This window comes from Onychostoma macrolepis, chromosome 03 (assembly GCF_012432095.1).
Source record: "Onychostoma macrolepis isolate SWU-2019 chromosome 03, ASM1243209v1, whole genome shotgun sequence".
Classification (NCBI taxonomy): domain Eukaryota; kingdom Metazoa; phylum Chordata; class Actinopteri; order Cypriniformes; family Cyprinidae; genus Onychostoma; species Onychostoma macrolepis.
The window spans coordinates 6,503,589-6,528,798 of NC_081157.1; the positions used below are offsets into that span (position 1 = coordinate 6,503,589).

Here is a 25,210-nt window from a genome sequence, read left to right on the forward strand (position 1 = left end):
ATTCAGCTATGTTTTTTTAACTCTACATCTACAAAATATTGAAAGAAGAATGTGAATCATTGTGTTTTTTTCTTTTTTCCGTTTTTATTTAATTTATGAAGGTGATGTAAACTGAATAATTATATATTCTATAATAATTATACATTAATATAATATTTTGTATATGTAACTTATATAGTTTTATTGTACATTACAAAATAATAATAATAATTTTATTTCAACAACTTTACCTATGCTGCATTAGGGGTGAATCCCATTTCTCTGTCTTACCCCTTCCCCTTAGATTTGCTGCTCACGTGAGAGTAAGGGCTATCCCAATTCTCGTTTTGATCGAGGGTAGGGCTAAGGGAAGGGTAGATACCCCTTAAAACCAAGCATTTTCGCGAGCTTACTTGAAACCAAGCGGTACCCAGAACACACTGCACAACCAGGAACAATGGCGGCCAGATCATCCAGAGAGTCCCATAAATGTAAGTATTTTCGGCTTAAATAATTGATTTAAAAATTACGACAGTCATGTTTTGTGCTCTACACAGTCCTGTACATATATATTTGCAACCATGTTCTTAATTGAAACGTTTAAAAAAAAAATGGCTAGTTTGCAGTCCCGCATTTCTCTGACTAGCCTCCCAGACCCAGGTGAAAAAGATGTAGTATTAAATGTATTAAAAATATACTTGAAATTCAAGTAGTATGTTTATAATACATTTGTATTCCCAACATGCTTATTTGAAGTGCATTAAAAATATACTGAATTGCATTTTAATATATTTCTAAAAAGTATAGTAGAAATTAGATTAGATTAGATTAGATTCAACTTTATTGTCATTACACAAGTACAGGTACAGGGAAAGGAAATGCAGTTTAGGTCTAACCAGAAGTGCAATAGCAGCAAGTGCAGTATATACAATGGTTAAATAAGTGCAGGACAAGGATATGTACTGAATATATGTATAAATATATATAGAAAGATGGTTATTAATATAAACAGAATTTACAGGTGAATATGTATAGTGAATAAATATACAGATGGCTATTACTATAAACAGAATTTACAGGTGATATGTACTATCAATATAATATATATACAGATGACTATTACTATAAACAAGGTGTAAAGTGCAGTGGAAGTGATTGCATATCACAATTAGACATACGGTGCAAAATGTTAATGTAAACATTGATAATGTAAACAACAGTCGGCGGTGCAAATGAGCATAATCCAATTTAGGTATGGTAGTGCAAGATACAAAAGTAAACAGTTGTTACTGTAATAAAATTTACATTCAGTAGTGCAAATAAGGCAGATGTGAGGTAGGAGAGAAGAGTTAATAATATATGAGGAAGTGGATCAACGGGGTTAGAGTTCAGTAAAGAGACAGCTCTGGGAAGAAACTGTTCTTTAGTCTGCTGGTCCTGGTCCGGAGGCACCTGAAACGCCTGCCGGAGGGCAGGAGAGAAAACAGTCTGTGGGCTGGGTGAGAGGAGTCCTTAAGGATGCTGCGAGCTCGATGCAGGCAGCATTTCCTCTGGAGGTGTTCAATGGCAGGTAGTGGAGTCCCTGTGATGCGCTGGGCAGTTTTCACCACCCGCTGCAGTGCCTTGCGCTCTGCAACAGAGCAGCTCCCATACCATACTGTGACACAGTTGGTCAGGATGCTTTCTATTGCGCAGCGATAGAAGTTCACCAGGATAGCAGAGGAGAGCTGATTCTTCCTCAGTGTCCTCAGAAAGAAGAGGCGCTGGTGAGCCTTCTTGACCAGGCTGGAGGTGTTGGTTTTCCACAACATGTCCGCCGAGATGTGGATCCCCAGGAACTTGAAACTGGAGACACGCTCAACAGCCATTCCATTGATGTGGATGGTGTCGTGTGTGCCTCTTGACTCCTTCCTGAAGTCCACGATGAGCTCCTTTGTTTTGGTGGTGTTGAGGAGCAGGTTATTTTCAGTGCACCATGTGGCCAGGTGCTGGATCTCCTCCCTATAGGCAGTCTCATCGTTGTTACTGATGAGGCCAATCACCGTGGTGTCGTCTGCAAACTTGACGATGGAATTAGATCCATACACAGGCTTGCAGTCCGAGGTGAAGAGGGAGTAGAGAAACGGGCTTAGCACACAGCCCTGTGGTACACCAGTGTTAAGTGTGATGGATGTGGAGCAGATGAATCCTGATCGAACATTCTGAGGTCTGTTGGTCAGGAAATCCAAAATCCAGTTACACATTGAGGTATTGATGCCCAGGTCTCCAAGTTTGGCTATTAACTTGGTTGGGATGACAGTGTTGAATGCTGAGCTGAAGTCAACATACAGCATACGTGCATAAGTGTTCTTATTGTCCAGGTGAGTGAGCACAGAGTGCAGTGCCATGGAAACAGCATCCTCTGTGCTCCTATTGCTACGGTAGGCAAACTGGTGTGAGTCCAATGTGGATGGTAGAGAATCTTTTAGGTGTTCCAGGACCAGCCGCTCAAAGCACTTCATGACGATGGGTGTGAGTGCTACAGGCGGTAGTCATTAGGGCACCTCGGACTAGAGTGTTTTGGCACTGGCACAATGGAAGTGCATTTAAAGCATGTTGGTACGGCTGCTTGGGCAAGAGACAGTTTGAAAATGTCTGTAAAACCCCAGCGAGCTGCTCCGCACATGCCCTGAGAACACGACCAGGGATGTTGTCTGGTCCAGCAGCCTTGTGCGCGCTGATCCGGCTCAGTGCCTTGCAGACATCTGTGGAGGAGAGTATGATTGGTGGGTGGTCAGCTGAGGGATTGAGCTTGGTGGCAGTTTCTCTGTTGTCTCTTTCAAAGCGAGCATAAAAGTAATTTAGCTCGTTCAGGAAGTTGACATCAGTGGCTGCGGGGTGGAGTGGTGGGTTTGTAGTCACTGATGGCCTGAATGCCCTGCCACATGCGTCGAGGGTCAGAGTTGGAAAAGTGTCCCTCTATCTTTAGCTTGTAGCAGTGCTTGGCCTTTTTGATGCCCCTCTTCAGGTTTGCTCTGGATGTGCTGTAGGCTTGTGCATCTCCTGATCTGAAGGCAGTGTTGCGTGACTTCAACAGGAGTCGCACTTCCTTGTTCATCCAAGGCTTCTGATTTGGATATGTGGTGATCTGTTTCTGGGTTGTAACACTGTCAATGGTGATATTGATATGATCCAATACAGAGGAGGTGTAAGAGTCAATGTCTGTGTGAGCACCACTGGTGGCTTGAGAAGCAAACATACTCCAGTCTGTGTGTAGAAACCTTTCCTGGAGTGTGGAATCTGCCCCGCAGGCCACACCTTGATGGTCTTCACTGATGGCTTCACCACGGTTGATGAGGGGTGCATATTTGGGGGTGAGGAACAAAGAAAGGTGATCTGACTGTCCTAGGTGGGGGAGGGGTGTCGCAACGTAAGCTCCAGCCATGTTTGTGTAAACATGGTCTAAGGTTTTGTTTCCTCTGGTGTGACAGGAAACATGCTGGTGAAACTTGGGTAGCACTGACTTTAAGTTTGAGTGATTAAAGTCACCTGCAACAATAAAAGCCGCTTCCGGGTGATCAGTTTGTTGTTTACTGATGGCTGTGTGAAGTTCTTTCATAGCAAGCTTGGCATCAGCATCCGGGGGAATATAGGCTGCAGTTATAATGGTGGAAGTGAACTCCGGTAGATAAACGGTCTACATTTAACCATGAGAAACTCAAGGTTAGCTGAACAATGACTCCCAACAATAGCAGAGTTTGTGCACCAAGCTTTGTTAATGTAGATGCACAATCCACCACCTCTGGTCTTACCGGAGCCATCTAATGTTCTATCCGCCCGGAGTGTGTGGCGACCCGCTAGCTCAATACTATGTTAATAAATATGAAATACTATGAAATACTATGAAATACTATGTTAATAAATATATTCTTAGTTACACTTTTAAGGAATATACTAAACACAAGAATACTTTTAGTGATGTTTTAGTGTATTTACAAAAACACACTTATGTTACTCTTACTTAAAATATATTTTGTGTGTACTTTGTGTAAGAACATAAAATGATTACACTTTTAGTAGGTTTTTAATGTACTTTATATTGCAGTAGGCCTACACATGGTTATATTTTAAATATTTATGTATTTATAATTTTAATATTTGGAAAAGTACGATATTTTGAAAAACATTTTTTACATTTACAATGTACAAACCTTTGTCAAATATTATTAACCATTGCAGTATTTAAAATATGTTGTTTAATATGGGTTATGCTACTTTGGTTGATTAGGCTGTTGTTCATTACATGATACATTAATTGTAATAAGCTAGGTGTTTATAAACTTGTTCAAGCTTGACGCCTTTATTTTCTTATATACATTTCTGAAATTCCCACAAGGATTTCAACATCATATCTGAAATGAGAGAAAAAAAAAAAAAAAACGTTTATTTGTGTTTAAATTCAAACAACACCGACTAAACCGGATTGGTTCCAGAGCCATTGAACGTCTCTGATTGGTTCGTATAATAGTAAATCGGATATGATGTGCGTGCAAATGTCCCTTGAATGTGAATATAAGTCTAAATTTAAACAGTATTATATTATATAGAGCGATCGTGTCTCTTTAGGGCACTTGGAGGAAACCACGCAATTCATATGGATTACTTTGGCGATGTTTTTTTTTTTGCGATGAACTTTTTGAAACGTGAACTTCTTTGATAAATCTTTTCATCGGAGGAACATAAATCTCTCAGATTTCATTAAAATATCTCCGCTTTTCTTTCGAAGATGAACGAAAGTCTTAGATGGTTTGGAGCATCTTAAAGGAACACTCCACTTTTTTTGGAAATAGGCTCATTCTCCAACTCCCCCAGAGTTAATAAGTTGAGTTTTACCGTTTTTGAATCCATTCAGCCGATCTCCGGATCTGGCGATAGCACTTTTAGCATAGCTTAGCATAGATCATTGAATCCTATTAGACCAGTAGCATCGCTCAAAATGACCAAAGAGTTTCGATAGTTTTCCTATTTAAAACTTGACTCGTCTGTAGTTATATCGTACTAAGACCGCGGAAAATGAAAAGTTGCGATTTTCTAGTCCGATTTTGCTAGGAACTATACTCTCATTCCGGCGTAATAATCAAGGAACTTTGCTGCCGTAACATGGCGCAGCAGGCGCGAGTGCTTGGCGCCTGAAAGTAGTCCCCAGCCAGGTACCTGGTTATAATATAGCTGGGGACTACTTTCAGGCGCTGCGTAATATCACCGCGCAGATTAATAATTAATATGTAAGGGATAATCAACGGCTAGCTGTGCATTAAACGATTTGAATGCATGACGTGGAGGCGAAGAACCGCCCGACGCTCAGCGGAGTGCATTCAAATCGTTTAATGCACAGCTAGCCGTTGATTATCCCGTTTATGCCATGGTCATTTGCCAGCATTCACATATTAAAGATGTTAATAATATTTGTGCTGCAATATTTGACCGGAACGATAAAAATGACGGTTATTTTCGTCTGTATTACTATTCAACTGTAACTGTATGTTACTATGGTTACCAATGTTTATAGGAAGCGCATTAATATAGAACGTGATTAAACTGACCTGGAACTACCTGCAGTTCAACGAATTTAATCAACACCTGCCAGCCAATCAGAATCCAGTATTCAGACAGACCATGGCATAAAGCGGTATGTTCTTATTTTTACGAGCTTCTGCGAGCGTGTATGACGTCTGGCTTCAGAACCTCACTGTGACTTCAGGTAAGATTTGTGTTTAATTAACGTTATTTGTCTGTACCAGTCATGTTTTTGACACATGCATTGGCAGAAAAAAAAAAAATTAGTTAACATTAACATTCTTTTATTTGCAACATGAAGTATATTTATTTCTGATTTCCTGAACAATTTGGCTTCATTATAATGAGGTTAATGATCTTTGAAAAACCATGATTATGAACATACAGTTACTTTGTCTTGAGCTGATCAGCAAACTGTGGTAGTGTTGGTTGATTGGTGTCTATATTTGTTCAAGCTTGACAACCTTATGACTTTATTTTCTAATATATATTTCTCATTACAGATAAGAACAAAGATTAAATTGTAAGAAGGGTTGCTTATAAAAGCATACAGTACATCTGAAACTGCTGAGACTGGTAAGGTTTTTGACTATATTTCCGACCAGGTACATTGTTCTGTCATTCATAAATAGAAAACAAATCATCAATCATTGCCTTTTTTGTGTGTGTGCGTGTAAGAAATATTAACATTTGTTGTTTTTCAGATCAGCTGCTATAGAAGACAAACTGAAATCTGAGTGTAGAGACAAGCAAAGGAATAGTAAGTATATTTTAATGTCGTATCACCTCTGTTATAGAGATTTTTGAATCAGGCCTAATAGAGGGGGGTTCGGTCAATCTTGGAATAAAAACGTTAGCAATGTGTCCATTCCAGGTACCTAATTTGTGCTTCTTTTCAGTCATTCATGTAAAAATCTGTTATCTAATTTTGTTTCTGTTTTGTTTTTTTTCTAAAGCTGCAAGACACTACTGACTAGGCTGTGCCCAGGTCTCCGGAACCTGCGACGACGCTCAGCTCCATTGGCCCTTAGTCTGCGGCTTCGGATCCACCAGCTCTGTCTCCATCGGTCGCCCCCCAGATGTCGGCAGCCACACCATCTACATCTTGGCTCCTCCCTCCCTCGACTCCGCCGTGTGTTGTCAGCACTGGGATGCTCTGGGTCTGTGCCATGTGCCAAACACCATCTAAGCCGCCAGGGCATCATCGTCATCCTCCCATCACCATCCCTACACCATCTCCTCGTCCACCTCCAAAACCCCTCCATCCCTCCCTATTCTGTTGCTTGAACTTTTATCATCTTCAGTCTTTGCACACACATCTATTCACATTACATGTTTTTTTTTCTTCAGAAAATTGCATTGTAATTTTAATTTATTCATTGATGTAAAATTCTTTACTTTTCAGTAATACAGGTATAACTGAAATGTTCTACAAATGGATAAGATGGCACTTCCATAGCATTTCAGTCTTTTTTCATTTATGTTTTTGTATAATGTTTTAAAATGTACTTGAGTATGTTTGTAGTAATACAAAATACTATAAACATACTTGTATTTCAAGTACATTTAATATTATGTTTTTTTTCCCCCCACCAAAGTATATATGCTGCTGTACTTTTTTTAATGTACTTCATGAATATTTGTAATGTACACAATATATAATACATTAAAGTTTCCTAAATATCAAAGTGTACGTGTGTGTATATATTGAAAATATAATACTAATAAATATAATATACTAGTAGTGTAATGCTAATGCATTTCTAATAAGCTGAAATACAATTGAAATGTACTTGAAGCACATTAAAACGATGCTTCAAATATACCTTACCTGTAGTTCATGAAGTATTAAAAGTACATTTTAATTGTATTTTTAAAAAATACACTTAAATTGCACTAAATATACTTAAAGTGGTTCCAATTTAACACAATTTCAATATATTACAAATAGATTAAAATTGAACTTAAGCATATCTTGAAATACACTAAATATACTTAAAGTTGTTTCAAAATAATACATTTAATATGCAATTAGTACAGTATAATATAAATATATTAAGTGTGTCTGAAAAAGCACAATTTAAATATATTTCTTTTTCACCTGGGGACAGCAAGCAGTGTCGGCCCAGATCTGCATGGATTTCACGCGGGCCAGATGTGGGCCGGATCTGGGCCAACACTATGTTGCTGTCTGGGAATGGTCTCCATGCATGTCTACAGTTTTAACTAAACTCCATTAGCAGCGAATTTCGTTTGATATCAGTGCATAAAACTACTTGCTTTGGAGACATCGATACGTGCTTTACATATTTCGTCCTGTATCACACAGGGACGCCGGAGGAAACCTGGCAGCTGATCCACTTTCGGGCTGAAAACGAGCAGAAGTTTCTTAAATCAAAATATGCTGCAAAGCAACTACGGGAGTGAGTCATGCGTTCATGTTGTAGCCATTCATTATTATATCGGTACTGTATTATTGTAATCATTTGTAATTTATTCCTGTTCATGCACATGTACATTGTTGTTGGTTATGATACAGGACACTGATGAAAGAAATGGGGTCGGAGGGAAGGGTTACTGGCCAACAGGCATCAAAGAAGTGGGAAAATCTCAAGCAAAGATACAAGGTATGTGATGTTCTGTTAAAGAAAAACCCCTACATCTTCAATCTCAATGCAAGGCAATGAATGCATACTGTATAAGTTATAGGCATTATTTAGTTTTGTGTGTGTTGTGTGTCCTTCCAGGAACTAAGAACTCCCAAAACAGGGTCAGGTACAGACAGGGGGAAGTGACCGCTGCAACCTGGCAATTTTATGAAGACATGCATGAGGTGTTGGGTGCGAGGCCCTCACTCGACCCTCCTGTGGTGGTGGCATCCTTTTATGAGCATCCCGCACCAATCCTCATGGTATGTAATGCAGTACATTTTATGGTCTGGAATTTCAGAATGTTAACATGTTCTTATTGAAAGTCTCTCTCTCTCTCATATATACAGGTGCTGGTCATATAATTAGAATATCATCAAAAAGTTGATTTATTTCAATAATTCCATTAAAAAAGTGAAACTTGTATATTATATTCATTCATTACACACAGACTGATATATTTCAAATGTTTATTTCTTTTAATTTTGATGATTATAACTGACAACTAAGGAAAATCCCAAATTCAGTATCTCAGAAAATTAGAATATTTACATTTGAGCTTCAATTAATGACCATCCCTACAGTAGAAATTCGGTATCTCTTGTTCTTTGAAACCACAATAATGGAGACGACTGCTGACTTGGCAATGATCCAGAAGATGAACATTGATGCCCTCCACAAAGAGGGTAAGTCACAGAGGGTCATTACTGAAAGGTGTGGCTGTTTACAGAGTGCTGTATCAAAGCATATTAAATGCAAAGTTGACTGGAAGGAAGAATTTGGGTAGGAAAAGGTGCACAAGCAACAGGGATGACTGCAAGCTTGAGAATACTGTCAAGCAAAGCTGATTCAAACACTTGTGAGAGCTTCACAAGGAGTGGACTGAAGCTGGAGTCAGTGCATCAAGAGTCACCATGCTCAGACATCTTCAAGAAAAGGGCTACCAAGCCACTTCTGAACCAGAGACAACGTCAGAAGCGTCTTACCTGGGCTGTGGAGAAAAAGAACTGGACTGTTGCTCAGTGGTCCAAAGTCCTCTTTTCAGATTAAAGTAAATTTTGCATTTCATTTGGAAATCAAGGTCCCAGAGTCTGAAGGAAGAGTGTAGAGGCACAGAATCCATGTTGCTTGAAGTCCAGTGTGAAGTTTCCACAGTCAATTATGATTTGGGCTGCCATGTCATCTGCTGGTGTTGGTCCACTGTGAATTCTGAGGTCTAAGGTCAACGCAGCCGTATACCAGGAAGTTTTAGAGCACTTCATGCTTCCTGCTGCTGACCAACTTTATGGAGATGCTGATTTCATTTTCCAACAGGACTTGGCACCTGCACACAGTGCCAAAGCAACCAGTATCTGGTTTAAGGACCATGGTATCCCTGTTCTTAATTGGCCAGCAAACTCGCCTGACCTTAACCCCATAGAAAATCTATGGGGTATTATGAAGAGGAAGATGAGAGACACCAGACCTAACAATGCAGAAGAGCTGAAGGCCACTATCAGAGCAACCTGGGCTCTCATAACACCTGAGCAGTGCCACAGACTGATCGACTCCATGCCACGCCGCATTGCTGCAGTAATTCAGGCAAAAGGAGCCCCAACTAAGTATTGAGTGCTGTACATGCTCATACTTTTCAGTTGGCCAAGATTTCTAAAAATCCTTTCTTTGTATTGGTCTTAAGTAATATTCTAATTTTCTGAGATACTGAATTTGGGATTTTCCTTAGTTGTCAGTTATAATCATCAAAATTAAAAGAAATAAACATTTGAAATATATCAGTCTGTGTGTAATGAATGAATATAATATACAAGTTTCACTTTTTGAATGGAATTAGTGAAATAAATCAACTTTTTGATGATATTTTATATTTTTATTGAAGCAATTACCTGGGGTGCAAATGTGGGTCCACTGTTAGAGGGAAGCAGATTGCTCTCCTCAGATTGTCCCATATGTTCTGGGCCATTCTGTGAATGATGCGGTGAACTGTAGCCTTTGGTACATTAAAGACACGGGACACCACCTGATAAGAGAGTCCATGTGCCAGCCAATAGGTGTATATGAGTACTTCAAGCTCATTACCCCAGCCATGGTCCTGCTCCCTTTGCAAAAGCCTCTGAAAGCTGTGCATCGCTCTTCTGCTGAGGCAGAAATCCTGCCTCAGCTCAGTCTCAACATCGAACCACATGCGCAGTATAGGCATGTTGGGGTTTATGGCACAGTATCTTGTTGGAGCACCAGTCTGGAAAAAAAAAACATTTCACACCATTAATGGGCTGAGCTGGAAAAAATTTTGCCCCTTCAAACTACTTTAAACTGTTTACGTCTCCCTTTCCCCACAACAAAGCACATAGTGGCTACATTTACGTCTCCCCTCCCCACCAAATAAAAAACATAGTGAGTAGAGTTGTCTCCCCTCCCCAAGAAAAAAGCATATAACGTTAGCAGGGATAAAAACTGGGACAAAAAAACAAAACAAAACATATAGCTAGCAGTCATTACAAAATATTACTTATACACATAGATCTTTACTGTATTCGTATTACAATATACCGTATTGTCCCGAATATAAGATGACCCTGATTATAAGACGACCCCCCTTTTTCCAGATGTAGCTTTTGGAAAAAGGCTTTTTGAAAACCAAATCTTGTTTTCTTTTCTTTTTTCTCTCTCTCTCTGTAAAACACATTTTTTCTTAAATTATTTTCAAATTACATATATTTCCTATTTTAATTTTTTTTTGAAAGTATGGTAAATACTGGTAAAATGTACCAACAGTGACACTGAAAAATATACACTTTTTGATATACCATTGAAATAACAGGTAGCCCATCTGAATTATATAACAATTAGGCTATTCATCTCATAGTAGCCTACCAAAATTTTATTATCATTAGAAGTGAAATATTATTGTAGTCTTCAAATCTGGGTACTGTCTTATGTTTTAAAATCACTTACAGAGGAAGTTTGGTCCCATCAGGCTAACATGACAGTCACGACTCGTGCCGCTGTAAGCTTTTCTTTTTCTTTTGTTTTCACTCGCGATCTTTACAGCACACATTACATTACATATTTCATGGCACACTCATTTTATGCGTTTTTGGCGCCATCTATTGTTGTGGGTGTATTATTGACATGTCAAAGTCTAGACCCTGAATATAAGACGACCACGTTTTTTCAGATGTATTTCCAAGAAAAAAACATTGTCTTATATTCGGGTCAATACGGTAATACAAGTCCATGTAATTTACGCGTGCCCAGCTCAGCTACTGTGTTGGTTAGTTCAGTTAACGTTAAATACAACATAACGTTGTTTGCAACCAATCCATACATACCATAAGCTGATCCACCAGCATTCGTAGGCGTCGTAGACCTCTTCTTCTCCCTTGATTTCTGCGATTTGTTGCAGACAATCGTAAAAACATCACTAAAACCCATGCAATCGACATACACACACTTGCAGACGGCATCTTGGAAGTTTGTGATCAACACTTGTCGGCTCTGGTGACGTAGCAGCCAGCTAGCGACGATGTATGATGACGTAACCGTAACCGTAACCAAGTGGTGTCTCATTTCATAGAGGTATGTTTTCACCCCTAGCGCTTACCACTCGGTTTCGAGGGACAAGGGCTAGGGGTAAGACGAAGGGGTAGGGGTAAGACAGAGAAATGGGATTCAGCCTTAGTCTGGCTGCGTCCATTGCATCCGACATGTTTTTTCACTGACACGCCCCCAACTCGGAAACTCGGGGCTTAAAGAAAATTCCGAATTTCCCACTCGTAATAACGACTTTGTGGTGGCGTTCATGTGCGTTCAACTCGTAAATACGATGTATCTGACATGACTTGAACGCACCATAAGAATAACTTGAAGGGATAGTTCACCCAAAAATGAAAAATCTGCCATCATTTATCATTTAAATAAAAGGAAGATATTTGGAAGAATGTCAGTAATCAAACAGATATTGACCACCATTAACTACCATAGTATTTATTTTTCATATTTTTTTTCCTACTATGGAAGTAAATGGGGGTGAGATCTGTTTGGTCCCTTTAACTTATCATTAAATGATTGATAGTAATCACTACAACAAAATTTAATTTGTGCCTAAAATGCTTTGAAAACAATAAATGAAATGTCAATGTACCTCATTAATGCAATTAATTCATAAAAACACACCAGAATCATCATGTTTTACAGCAGCTGTCTTGTTTCTGCTATTACATCAGGACTCACTTTCATATTTCTCTCTTTGAATATGTAACGCCACACCAGCAGAGGGAGCCCTCGCCCGAGTACTGACTGGTATCGCTCCCTCTGCTGCTTCTGTGATCACTTCCTGTTTGGCAGCTATTTAAGCATGGCCAGGCTAACAGACCTTGTGAAGTGTTGCCAGTTTCACGGCCTTACCGAGCGGTTCCTTTGTCTAGTGTTGTTTGCTACGTGTATGACTTTTTGCCTGTTTCTCTGGATTTTTGCCTTTAGGATTGCCCTCTTGTTTGTTTGCCAGTTGGACTGTGTGTTGTTATTTTGACTCCTTGCCTGTGACTACGACTACGACTCTGATCTTTGCCTCACGATTTGGATTGTTGTGTGATTCCTAATTAAACTTCTGCATATGGATTCTGACACGGCATCAGCCTCTCCCTCCTTACAGAATATTGGTGTATTTAAAGTGATTTTTAAATTTTATTTCAGACCTGATGGAAGAGAGCGAGGAGAGTGAAGAACTGAGTGAAGAGGAGAAACATCATGTCAAACCTGGAGAAAAACTAGGGGTGTAACGATATGCCCTGGTCACGATACGGTACGTATCTCGATACTGGGTTCACGATACGATATGTATCACGATATTTTGAATAAATTTGAAAAATTAAACTGAAATTCAAATAACAGATTAATTTCAAAAACCTTAACAAATTTCAATAACTTTCTTTGTGCATACAAGATCACATTTCAAGGTTGAATAACATTCTGTATAGGTCTGTCTGTCAGTCACTGAAAAAATTGTTACATTTAACATGAACTTAGAATTAAGAAGCGTAAAACATCTTAAAGCAGTAAAAAAATTAAATAAATAAATAATGATAAAATAAATGTTCTGTTCAAGAAAGTGTAGTACAGTGTTAATTTCGTCGACGAAGACTAAGACGAAAAATATTCGTCAACGAACCTTTTTTCTGTGACTAAGACGAGACGTTGACAAGCTAAAATTAATGTCTGATGATAAAAACTATGATGAAATTTATGCCGCGTCTTCATTAACAAGACGAGACTGAACTAAAATGGGTAACACTTTAGAATAATGGGTCATTTGTTAACATTAGTTAATGTATTAACTAACATGAACAAACAATGAACAATGCATTTATTACAGTATTTATTCCTCTTTGTTAACGTTAGTTAATAAAAATACAATCATTCATTGTTAGTTCATCCCAGCTAACAAATTTATGTTCTGAGAACGTTTTTGTAACGTTCTGTTTTGGTTGTGGGAACGTTATTTGGAATGTTCCAAAAATGTGGAAATGTCCAGTTTGCGTTACGTTGCTAGAACGTTATTTGATGGTTAGCATAACGTTCCTACAACGTTCTTGCAACCTAAAATTCACTAAAAAAATAACGTTCTATGAACGTTTATTTGGAACATTCCAAGAACGTTAAAATGTCCAGTTTGCTTAACGTTCCTAGAACGTTATTTTTTTGTTAGCATAACGTTCCTACAACGTTCTTGCAACCTAAATTTCACTAAAAACATAACGTTCTATGAACGTTTATTTGGAACATTCCAAGAACGTTAAAATGTCCAGTTTGCTTAACGTAGCTAGAACGTTATTTTATGGTTAGCATAATGTTCCTACAACTTTATTTCCACCTACATTTTCTTAAAAATACAACATCCTAAAAACATTTATTTGGAACATTACAAAGTTTAGTTTAATAAAATGTTATTTTAAGATTAGCAGTATTGCAACATTTGCTTTCAACATCATTTTTATTAACACAACCTTCCAGATACGAGCAAGTATATAATTACATGTGCATTTCAACAGGTATCTGAATTATTAAAGATAATCACTTTCAAAAAGTTCATTAACACATTGAACAAATTGGTGAAATTTGCATATCATGTAAAATAATAATAATATGTAGTTTAATATTTATGACAATGAACTATAACTTCACAGCTAAATATAAACTATCATATTAACATTTAATAATTGAGAACTTCTATATGAATTTGAGTGTGGTGTGTGGGTGCTGAAAAACTGTGGTCCATGTCCTGTCTCTCCACACTCCATCTATAAAGTAAACAGATTGGCTGAGGTTACAAAGTGATATTACAAAATGCCTATAAAATAATTAGTGTGGCTATGCCAAAAAAATTATTAGGATCTGTGCTGTGAGTTCTACAAATATTACATTACTCAAGAGTCAAAGGTAGTTTCATTTGACTTGGCATATGTTACTTTCATTGACAAGCTACTTTCATAGCAGCATTAAGAAAAACGTCTTCTGAAGCATCATTAGATTAAGAAAAATATAAACATTCAAATAATACATTTTCATCGTGTCATTTCCAAAAAAATTTTTTTAGGTCAACATAAATTGACCTAATTTATTCATCTTGATAGGTATACACATGCACACTACTGGAAATACATCATAATAGGGTAGTTAAGTCAACTGCAATTTCCATTTTATACCAATTTGAAACAGGAAAAATCCCTTCAAATATAGATAACATTTAGAAGTTATCAATAAAGTTATTAAATGGCAAAAGTTGCCTTGTTACATGTTATTAGCTAATAAACTATTACATGAACTCAGTTAAGGAAGGAAACTCAGAGATAAAACAGGTAAGATTAATAGGTTCTAGTAGGTGTTTCTGGTAGGTATGCTAGCATTGAACCATTAACTGACAGTAAGAATTTTGCTATTAATACATCAGTTAAATTGTTAAAGAATAATTTGTAATGTTTTCCTTTAAAAAAAATGCTGCATGGATTTAAAACGGCATTGTCAAAATGGCATTGAGAGCAAAAAACAAGTTACACGTAAGTTGTTAGTTAATCCTTTAAATTTTACAGGTATTCAGAAACAAGATAAATAACAGAAGGTATAAGTAGCTATTATTATGTCTCAAAGCCTAAACTATAAACTTTTGAAGCTTGAAAATAAAGACTGTCTAGACTTCCAATGGAAAGACAAAAATGATGAATGAATATCAAAATAAAAACATTCGTTTGAAGATGAATGAAATTCATTAAAATGAATTTGGAACAACATGAGGGTGAGTAAACCATGACAGAATTTAATTTTTTTAACTATGCTGATCTCAGCTAAAATTTTAAATATTGCCAAGTAAATATAAAGTTGTCCTGACATGTGTCCTACCTTGTGCATCTTGACAATATCTGCAGAGACTACTTTTCAGATAGTAGTAGATCTGCCAGGATCATAACTTGAATGGCTGATGCCATTATTGTCCCTGAAGACAAAACACAAAATTAGAGAAATTTAACTCACAATTAAGCAACATTTATGGACAGCTTATTTTTATGAATCATAACAAGACAATTTTTAACCACTACAAACTTAGCATTAGCAATTACCTGACATCTTTATAAAAAACAAAGCAACTTTAGGATAAGGGAAAGTAGAAGTTTTATTAACTATATTAGTTAAGTATATAAATGTATAACTATAATCAGAATTTAAGACTTCACTGGTATTCTTCTGAAGCAACACAAAATACCAAAAGACTTTGACGGAATGACAGACAAACTGAAATTTAAGATGTTATTCACTCTGCCAGTTCAGTCTGAATCAAATTGGTGGCACACTACATTACATCAAACATGACTGGTCTTTAGATGTCATTCTTGTGGGATGTTAGTTTGTTGTTTATCATCTGTATTGTATAACGTTATTCACGATTTGATCAATCTTTAGGTTTAAATTTCAATCTAATATTCACAAAACAAAAGTATACTATTGCTTCAGAAGACTTAACATTTGTGCTGCTGGTCATTTCTGGTCATCATTACATCTGCATTAATAGCAATTCATCAAAATATAAAAACTGAAGAACGATGAATTTAAATAACTGTTTATAAGGTGACAAATTACATCTTGTGCAACACTAAAGCCCATCAATTTGTTTAATGTGAATACTACTTACTTTATTTTAGGCCCATATTAGTATCAGCCGTCTTGTTGCAAATGACCCCTCGCTGCCTTTGCACTGAAAAGATTGATTTCAAAAGCATGACAACAATTTGTTAGTATGAATTTTAAGAAAGACAACGTGAGGAGCAAATAACTGTGTAAAATGTTAACTAAGGTTAACAAAACAGCCATTATAAATGCTCCTCAGACCCTTTGTTCACTGCGTTCATGGATTTAGTAAACTTGATCAGCATCACATGGATATTCTAGATGAAACTGACAAAGCGGATAATAAATAATGATTAACTAAAAGTTTAAACGTATTGTAATACAGAGAATATGTCTTTGCTTTACCTTACTTGAGAACTGTGGCGCGAGTGACGGTTACAGATGACGACATCCTGTCAGCTGTCTCTCCAGTTTGTCTGTGTCCAGCTGTGAGAAACCACACACACACACACACACACATACACACAAATAAATCTTAATTTATCACTGACAAACTGTTGTGTATAACACTGCATATTTAACACTTGCTGATAACTTTGATGTGGTTGGTTGTTAGCTCCTTGCTTCTTTGCTAGCTAACATTACAATGATAACTGAGCTGGTTATCTTCAGAAGAATACCAGTGAAGTCTTAAATTCTGATTATAGTTATACATTTATATACTTAACTAATATAGTTAATAAAACTTCTACTTTCCCTTATCCTAAAGTTGCTTTGTTTTTTTTTATAAAGATGTCAGGTAATTGCTAATGCTAAGTTTGTAGTGGTTAAAAATTGTCTTGTTATGATTCATAAAAATAAGCTGTCCATAAATGTTGCTTAATTGTGAGTTAAATTTCTCTAATTTTGTGTTTTGTCTTCAGGGACAATAATGGCATCAGCCATTCAAGTTATGATCCTGGCAGATCTACTACTATCTGAAAAGTAGTCTCTGCAGATATTGTCAAGATGCACAAGGTAGGACACATGTCAGGACAACTTTATATTTACTTGGCAATATTTAAAATTTTTAGCTGAGATCAGCATAGTTAAAAAAAAAAATAAATTCTGTCATGGTTTACTCACCCTCATGTTTTTCCAAATTCATTTTTAATGAATTTCATTCATCTTCAAACGAATGTTTTTATTTTTGATATTCATTCATCATTTTTGTCTTTCCATTGGAAGTCTAGACAGTCTTTATTTTCAAGCTTCAAAAAGTTTATAGTTTAGGCTTTGAGACATAATAATAGCTACTTATACCTTCTGTTATTTATCTTGTTTCTGAATACCTGTAAAATTTAAAGGATTAACTAACAACTTACGTGTAACTTGTTTTTTTGCTCTCAATGCCATTTTGACAATGCCGTTTTTTAAATCCATGCAGCATTTTTTTTTAAAGGAAAACATTACAAATTATTCTTTAACAATTTAACTGATGTATTAATAGCAAAAATTCTTACTGTCAGTTAATGGTTCAATGCTAGCATACCTACCCAGAAACACCTACTAGAACCTATTAATCTTACCTGTTTTATCTCTGAGTTTCCTTCCTTAACTGAGTTCATGTAATAGTTTATTAGCTAATAACATGTAACAAGGCAACTTTTGCCATTTAATAACTTTATTGATAACTTCTAAATGTTATCTATATTTGAAGGGATTTTTCCTGTTTCAAATTGGTATAAATCAACGTTCTTGGAACGTCTTTAGGACGTTATTTGTACTTAATGAACGTTCTCATAATGTTGAGAGAAACGTTCTTAAATCAACGTTCTTGGGCGATCTTTGGGGACGTCATTTTTACTTGATGAATGTTCTTATAATGCTGATAGAAAACGTTCTTAAATCAACGTTCTTGAACGTCTTTAGACGTTATTTGTACTTAATGAACGTTCTCATAATGTTGAGAAAACATTTTAGAACAACATTCTTAGAACGTTATTGTAATGTAATATAATTTCTAAATTAATAATTAAATGCTAAATGTTATTATTTTGTTATCAAAACATTCTGAGAACAGTATTCATGTCCTTATGATTGCAGGCTACTTTATGAACATTACCATAATGTTGGGAGAAACATCTTTAGAAAAAAAAAAAAAAACGTATAGGCTATATAAAACATGAATAGAATAGAATAGATGTGGTTGGTTGTTAGCTCCTTGCTTCTTTGCTAGCTAACATTACAATGATAACTGAGCTGGTTATCTTCAGATAAAGTTGACAAAACACAAAATAACGTTCAAAAGTGCTTTAAATAAGAATACAGAAGTGAATGCTTACCTGTTATTTTCCGTGACGCGTCGCGAGCCGTCCTGCTGTGATCCCGTGACTGTGAGCTGTGGGGGATGGGCGGATGTGACTGACTGAAAAATGCGCGCGGTTTTTGAAAAATAATATTTTGTCTCGAGTAAAATTTATTTATTTAAAAGGATTGATCTATGCTTAATATGAAGCAGATTTATGTATTTATTATATTATCTTTAGTTATGAAGGCTATTTAATTAATATTGAGAGAGATAAAGCAAACGTGACTTCTCGAAAACAATGTTAGAAATCATGAATTAAGCTAATTTTTAGATTAAATTAATTTATACTTATTTAGATTGAGTTCCCTTAACCTAATGAGATTTTGAGTTCACATCACAAATATATATTGAGTTGAAATAAAATTTTGTTAAATTAACTAATTTAATTTAGCAATGCCACTGATTTACAGTGTATGACATTTCACAATAGGCCTATGACTTCAATAAGTTATAAAAGATATATAATTAATAATGATAAAGTATATAATTATAAAAGATTCAGTGACTCATTCAGGCGATTTGCCACATCCTAATCGAGGTTGTAGTTTCATATTTAAATACATTTTATTTTTCTATCATATTCGGTTCTATTCTATTCATGTTTTATATAGCCTATACATTTTTTTTTTTTTCTAAAGATGTTTCTCCCAACATCATGGTAATGTTCATAAAGTAGCCTGCAATCATAAGGACATGAATACTGTTCTCAGAATGTTTTGATAACAAAATAATAACATTTAGCATTTAATTATTAATTTAGAAATTATATTACATTACAATAACGTTCTAAGAATGTTGTTCTAAAAATGTTTTCTCTCAACATTATGAGAACGTTCATTAAGTACAAATAACGTCCTAAAGACGTTCCAAGAACGTTGATTTAAGAACGTTTTCTATCAGCATTATTAGAACATTCATCAAGTAAAAATGACGTCTAAAGACGTTCCAAGAACGTTGATTTAAGAACGTTTTCTCTCAACATTATAAGAACGTCCATGAAGTACAAATCACGTCTAAAGACGTTCCAAGAACGTTGATTTAAGAGCGTTTTCTCTCAACATTACGAGAACGTTCATGAATTACAAATAACGCCCTAAAGACTTTCCAAGAACGTTGATTTAAGAACGTTTTCTATCAACATTATGAGAACGTTCATGAAGTACAAATAACGTCCTAAAGGCGTTCCAAGAACATTGATTTAAGTTCATTTCTATCAACATTATGAGAACGTTCATTAAGTACAAATCACGTCCTAAAGACGTTCCAAGAACATTGTTCTAAGAACGCTTTTCTCTCAACATTATAAGAACGTCCATGAAGTACAAATCACGTCCTAAAGATGTTCCAAAAACGTTGATTTAAGAACGTTTTCTATCAACATTATAAGAACGTCCATGAAGTACAAATCACGCCCTAAAGACGTTCCAAGAACGTTGATTTAAGAACGTTTTCTATCAACATTATGAGAACGCTCATTAAGTACAAATGACGTCCTAAAGGCGTTCCAAGAACGTTGATTTAAGAACGTTTTCTATCAACATTATAAGAACGTCCATGAAGTACAAATCATGTCTAAAGACGTTCCAAGAACGTTGTTCTAAGAACGTTTTCTATCAACATTATAAGAACGTCCATGAAGTACAAATCATGTCCTAAAGACGTTCCAAGAACGTTGTTCTAAGAACGTTTTCTATCAACGTTACAAGAACGTTAACAACGTTATAAGAACGTTCCAAAACATTATTTTAATAACGTTTTGTACTAACATTAACACAACTTTTAAAGAACGTTAGTGAATGTTCTGGGAACGTTCCCTGTTAGCTGGGATGTTAGTTCACAGTGCATTAACTAATGTTAACAAACACAACTTGTGATTTTAATAATGCATTAGTAAATGCTGAAAATAGCATTAACTAAGATTAATAAATGCTGTAGTAGTATTGTTCACTCTTAGTTCATGTTAGTTAATACATTAACTAATGTTAACAAATGACCCATTATTCTAAAGTGTTACCCTAAAATGTTATTTGAGGACTACCGGACATTCAAAATACATCCTATAGGCTAAGTTAACTGTATTGTCTTTCAAAATGTGCGTCTCTGTCATTGGATTACAATCAGATGAGGGGCGTATCTAGTATGGCAACCGCAGTGCAGTGTTGCCAACTTAGCGACTTTGTCGCTAGATTTAGCGACTTTTCAGACCCCATTAGCGACTTTTTTTTAAAAAAGCGCCTAGCGACAATTCTAGCGACTTCTGGACAAACCTTAGCAACTTTCTAAATGTCGCCTGTACTGTCCTGCGAGCACGAGATTTTGAGTTACACCTTTCCCTGTGTCTGCTCTGATCAGTGAGCGCCGGCTCCGGCTGAGAGGAGCAGCACATTCCAGTGACCGCACGGCAGCTGACATAGATGTGAATGAACTGCGCATGTGCACACAGTGTTCCCACGGACCAATCACTTGCCTGCTTCTCCTTTGTTTGAAATAAAACTATTTAATTTGACCGTTTTTTCTTCTTTCTTTTATTTTTATCTTTTGTTAATTCTTCTCATGCACTTATATTACTCACTGTCACACAGAGCTTTAGTTCATTCCAGTCTCTGAACTCCTCCGAGATCGTTTACTGCGCTACATCTGAGAGACTGCACGTGATTGTACTTACTCATACACAACAATAAACTTAATTAAACTCATATACACATATAAAAAGCATATATACATATAACTTTAAATACCACTTTATTAAAGATATACACAAATATAAATACAAATAATAAAATATAAATACATAATACAAATATAAAAACCTATACATAATACAAATATAAATACAAATACACACAGCTAGAATATTACACACGTTTAAAATGGCTAAAATGTCACACTCTAAAATATATTCCCAGAAGTATAGAAAAGAATGGGAGTTAATCCCTGAATTCAAGGGTGGCTGAAGCCCTATGTGGGCAATGACACAAGGGCTTACTGTCTCTATTACAAGACAGAATTTTGTGCCAAGCTGTCTGATATTAAAAACATGCATCAACTCAGAAGCACACTGAAAAGTCCAAACCCTATAATCAAGCAAGTCAATCTACATTGCCATTTTTTCCCCAAAAACATTGACTCTTTGAAACAGGCTGAGGCAACAATGGCAATGGCAATTGCAGAGCACTGTTCTATCCTCTCTTGTGACCACATTGGAAAAGCATGTAAAGCTGCTTTTCCAGATTCCAGTGCAGCCAAACATTTTCGGATGCACCGTACCAAGTGTACCGAAATGATCAATGGGGTGTTGGCACCATATTTTCTTAAAAGACTGGTGTCTAATATTGGTGACAGCAAATACAGCCTCCTCCTTGATGAAAGCACTGATGTAAGTGTCTCAAAGTACCTTGAATTGTAATTCGCTATTTTAGCGAGGACAAAGCAAATGTGGTGGCCACCTACCTAGGTCTTGTTGAGCTGGAGGGAGGGATGCTAGAACAATAGCCAGAGCAGTTCTAACTTTTCTTGAGAAGTGTGGCCTCAAGCAGAAGAACTTGCTTGGCATCGGCACAGATAATGCATCAGTGATGACAGGAGTCTACAATGGTGTGCACAAAATTCTCAGGGAGGAGAGTGACTTAAAACATCTAGTCCTCATCCGCTGTGTGTGTCACTCTCTACAGTTAGCTGTAAGCTCTGCCTCTAAAAACACTCTTCCACGTAGTGTGGAATTTCTTGTTAGGGAAACCTATAATTGGTTCTCTATTTCTCCCAAGCGCAGAGAGGCGTATAAGTCTGTCTATCAGACGATAAACTGTGGGGAGAAACCTTTACTGATTACAAAGGTCTGTGCCACACGCTGGCTTTCCATAGAGCCAGCTGTGTCCAGAATCCTGGATCAGTGGGAGGAATTAAAATTACATTTCAGTCTCACCATGGCAAGTGAACACTGCTACATGGCAGATGTTCTACATTCCATGTACAGTGACCCACAGAACCTCCTCTATCTCACTTATTTAAAATCTATAATTAGTGAGGTGCAGTATGCTGTTAAGGCTTTTGAGGGAGAACAGTCTGATCCTCTCAAGCTGCTGGACTGTTTAATGAGGGTTATAAAGTCTGTCTGCAGCAAAGTCATTAACCCAATGGCAAAAATTGATGTTCTTAAGGAACCAATAGATGGGCACATTTCTCCCAAGCCATACCTTGGCTATATATTTGAGGCAAAGGCAGCACAGCTGAAACTTTCTCCTGAGGAGGAGGATTGTGTGCGAAGGAGATGTGAACTACACCATCTCCTTAGCAAATGAACTAAGATCAAGGCTCCCAGATAATGTGGAGATACTGCAGCAGATGTCTTTGTTTAGTGTGGGGGAGACACTTAAGCACAATAAGAGCCTGACACAAATGACAAAACTTACAGACCTTCTAGGATATTGCCCAGCCACAATTGACAAAATTATTAATCAGTGGAGGTCTATCCACCTTCAGAAATGGGGTGAAATAACAAACACAGTGGCTTTTTGGGCTGAAGTTAAAAAATTCAGGGATTCAGCAGGCATGAACCCATATGAAGACTTGGCCTCTGCTGCAGTTTCTGTCCTCTCGCTCCCACACTCAAATGCTGAGGTAGAAAGGCTGTTCAGTCAAATGGGTGTCATTAAAAACAAACTAAGGAACCGCATGTCCCTGCAGACCCTCAGCTCTATTCTTTATATTAGGTATGGTTTGAGGTTGGCCGGAGATGCCTGCTATGAGCACAAACTGCCAGATAAAGTGCTGCAGCTCTTTGGCACTTCAGCTGCTTATTCATTTAAGTCCTGTCCTGCAGCAGGTTCTAGCTCATCCTCTGCATCCAATATCGCCCCACAGGAGGAGAGCTTTGAGGGTGTGGATCTTGTGGATGATGATGATGATGAATTCCCTCTCAACATTCTCATGGACTAATCTGTAATCAGAATCACAGAGCGACAAAAACACAAAAGTATATATACATTTTTAAATTGCTGTGTACATATTTGTGGAACTTTTGTCTACCAGATTATCACACATACATACATACATACACATACATACACACACATATATATATATATATATATATATATATATATATATATATATATATATATATATATATATGGTTCATTATATCGGTTTAATTAAATTATCATATTATAGTGCAAGTATAGTTCAGTGCCATTTTATGACAATTTCCATCTGTTAATTAAAATGCAATGTTTTTTTAGCTTTCTAATTGTTTCATAAATATGCACAATATAGTTTGTTTGTAAATGTACACAGTTTTTTTGTGAATATGCATAGTTTGTAAATGTGCAGTTATTTTGTAAATGTGCACAGGCTTTTTGTAAATATGCACATAGTTCGTGTGTAAATGTGCAAAGGCTTTTTGTAAATATGCACGTAGTTTGTTTGTAAATGTGCAAAGGCCTTTCAATATGCACATAGTTCGTTTGTAAATGTGCAAAGGCTTTTTGTAAATATGCACATAGTTTGTTTGTAAATGTGCAAAGGCCTTTCAATATGCACATAGTTTGTTTGTAAATGTGCACAGGCTTTTTGTAAATATGCACATAGTTCGTTTGTAAATGTGCAAAGGCTTTTTGTAAATATGCACATAGTTTGTTTGTAAATGTGCAAAGGCCTTTCAATATGCACATAGTTTGTTTGTAAATGTGCAAAGGCTTTTTGTAAATATGCACGTAGTTTGTTTGTAAATGTGCAAAGGCCTATCAACATGCACATAGTTCGTTTGTAAATGTGCACAAAGTTTGTTTGTAAATATACAAACAGGCCTAATTCAACCAAAGGTTTATCCACTATCTATCAGATTATTCTAATCATCCCTGATTGAATATCATACACTGTGTGAGAGAATAAGGAAAGCATTCTGTGGCATAAATTATAGCCTATCTCTTATCATTTTACTTGTAAAACTGATAACATCACAATACATATGCTGTCTTTAACTTACCTAGTACAGTTGTAGTGATTTTGTCCAACGCGTTATAAATCCGGAATTGTATCATTACAGATGATGTAACTGCTGGTTAACAAGTTCAGTTTCTTGTCTGACAGAAAATATGTAACGTTAATGTTAAATGATAACAGTTTTATACTGAACACTCGGTTAGTATATTAAAGTACATTATGTGAGCACGGATTAGGGAAAAATGTTATAAAGTACCGCCATTTTAGGCAGAATGCAAAATAGGACGTGATTACGTCATTAATATGCAAATCTGCGCGTGACGTCATCTAGCGACATTTAGCGACTTTTCGAGCAGTCTTTAGCTACTTTCCATTGAAAATAGTTGGCAACACTGCCGCAGTGGACGGCTATCAAAACGCGAACTAACGATCTGAAACAATAGCCTCAGCACCCGAAGGGTTAGGGATAGGGTGACCAGACGTCCCGTTTTTCCCGGGAGTCACAATTCGTTGTCGATTAATTTAAAGTTAGTGACGGCGGGATAGGCGGAGTCGCGCTGATAGAAGCGCTCTCTCTCGCGCACGCTCCACTTCTTCAGTTCTCATACAGCGCGCGATCAGT

At 36.6% G+C, this 25,210-nt stretch overlaps 2 long non-coding RNA genes across 2 annotated transcripts; one reads left to right on the forward strand and one right to left on the reverse strand.

Annotated features, from left to right (window-relative positions):
- The first annotated feature begins 6,035 nt into the window (after nucleotides 1–6,035).
- Nucleotides 6,036–6,741, forward strand: LOC131536678 (uncharacterized). Its single transcript, XR_009270043.1, has 3 exons — nucleotides 6,036–6,140; nucleotides 6,240–6,295; nucleotides 6,492–6,741. It is a non-coding gene; the product is annotated as an uncharacterized LOC131536678 (long non-coding RNA).
- Nucleotides 6,742–13,000: 6,259 nt separating this feature from the next.
- On the reverse strand, nucleotides 13,001–16,543 carry LOC131536673 (uncharacterized). Its single transcript, XR_009270038.1, has 3 exons — nucleotides 16,363–16,543; nucleotides 15,576–15,669; nucleotides 13,001–14,479 (listed from the first exon to the last, which is right to left on the reverse strand). It is a non-coding gene; the product is annotated as an uncharacterized LOC131536673 (long non-coding RNA).
- Between the last annotated feature and the right edge of the window lie 8,667 nt (nucleotides 16,544–25,210).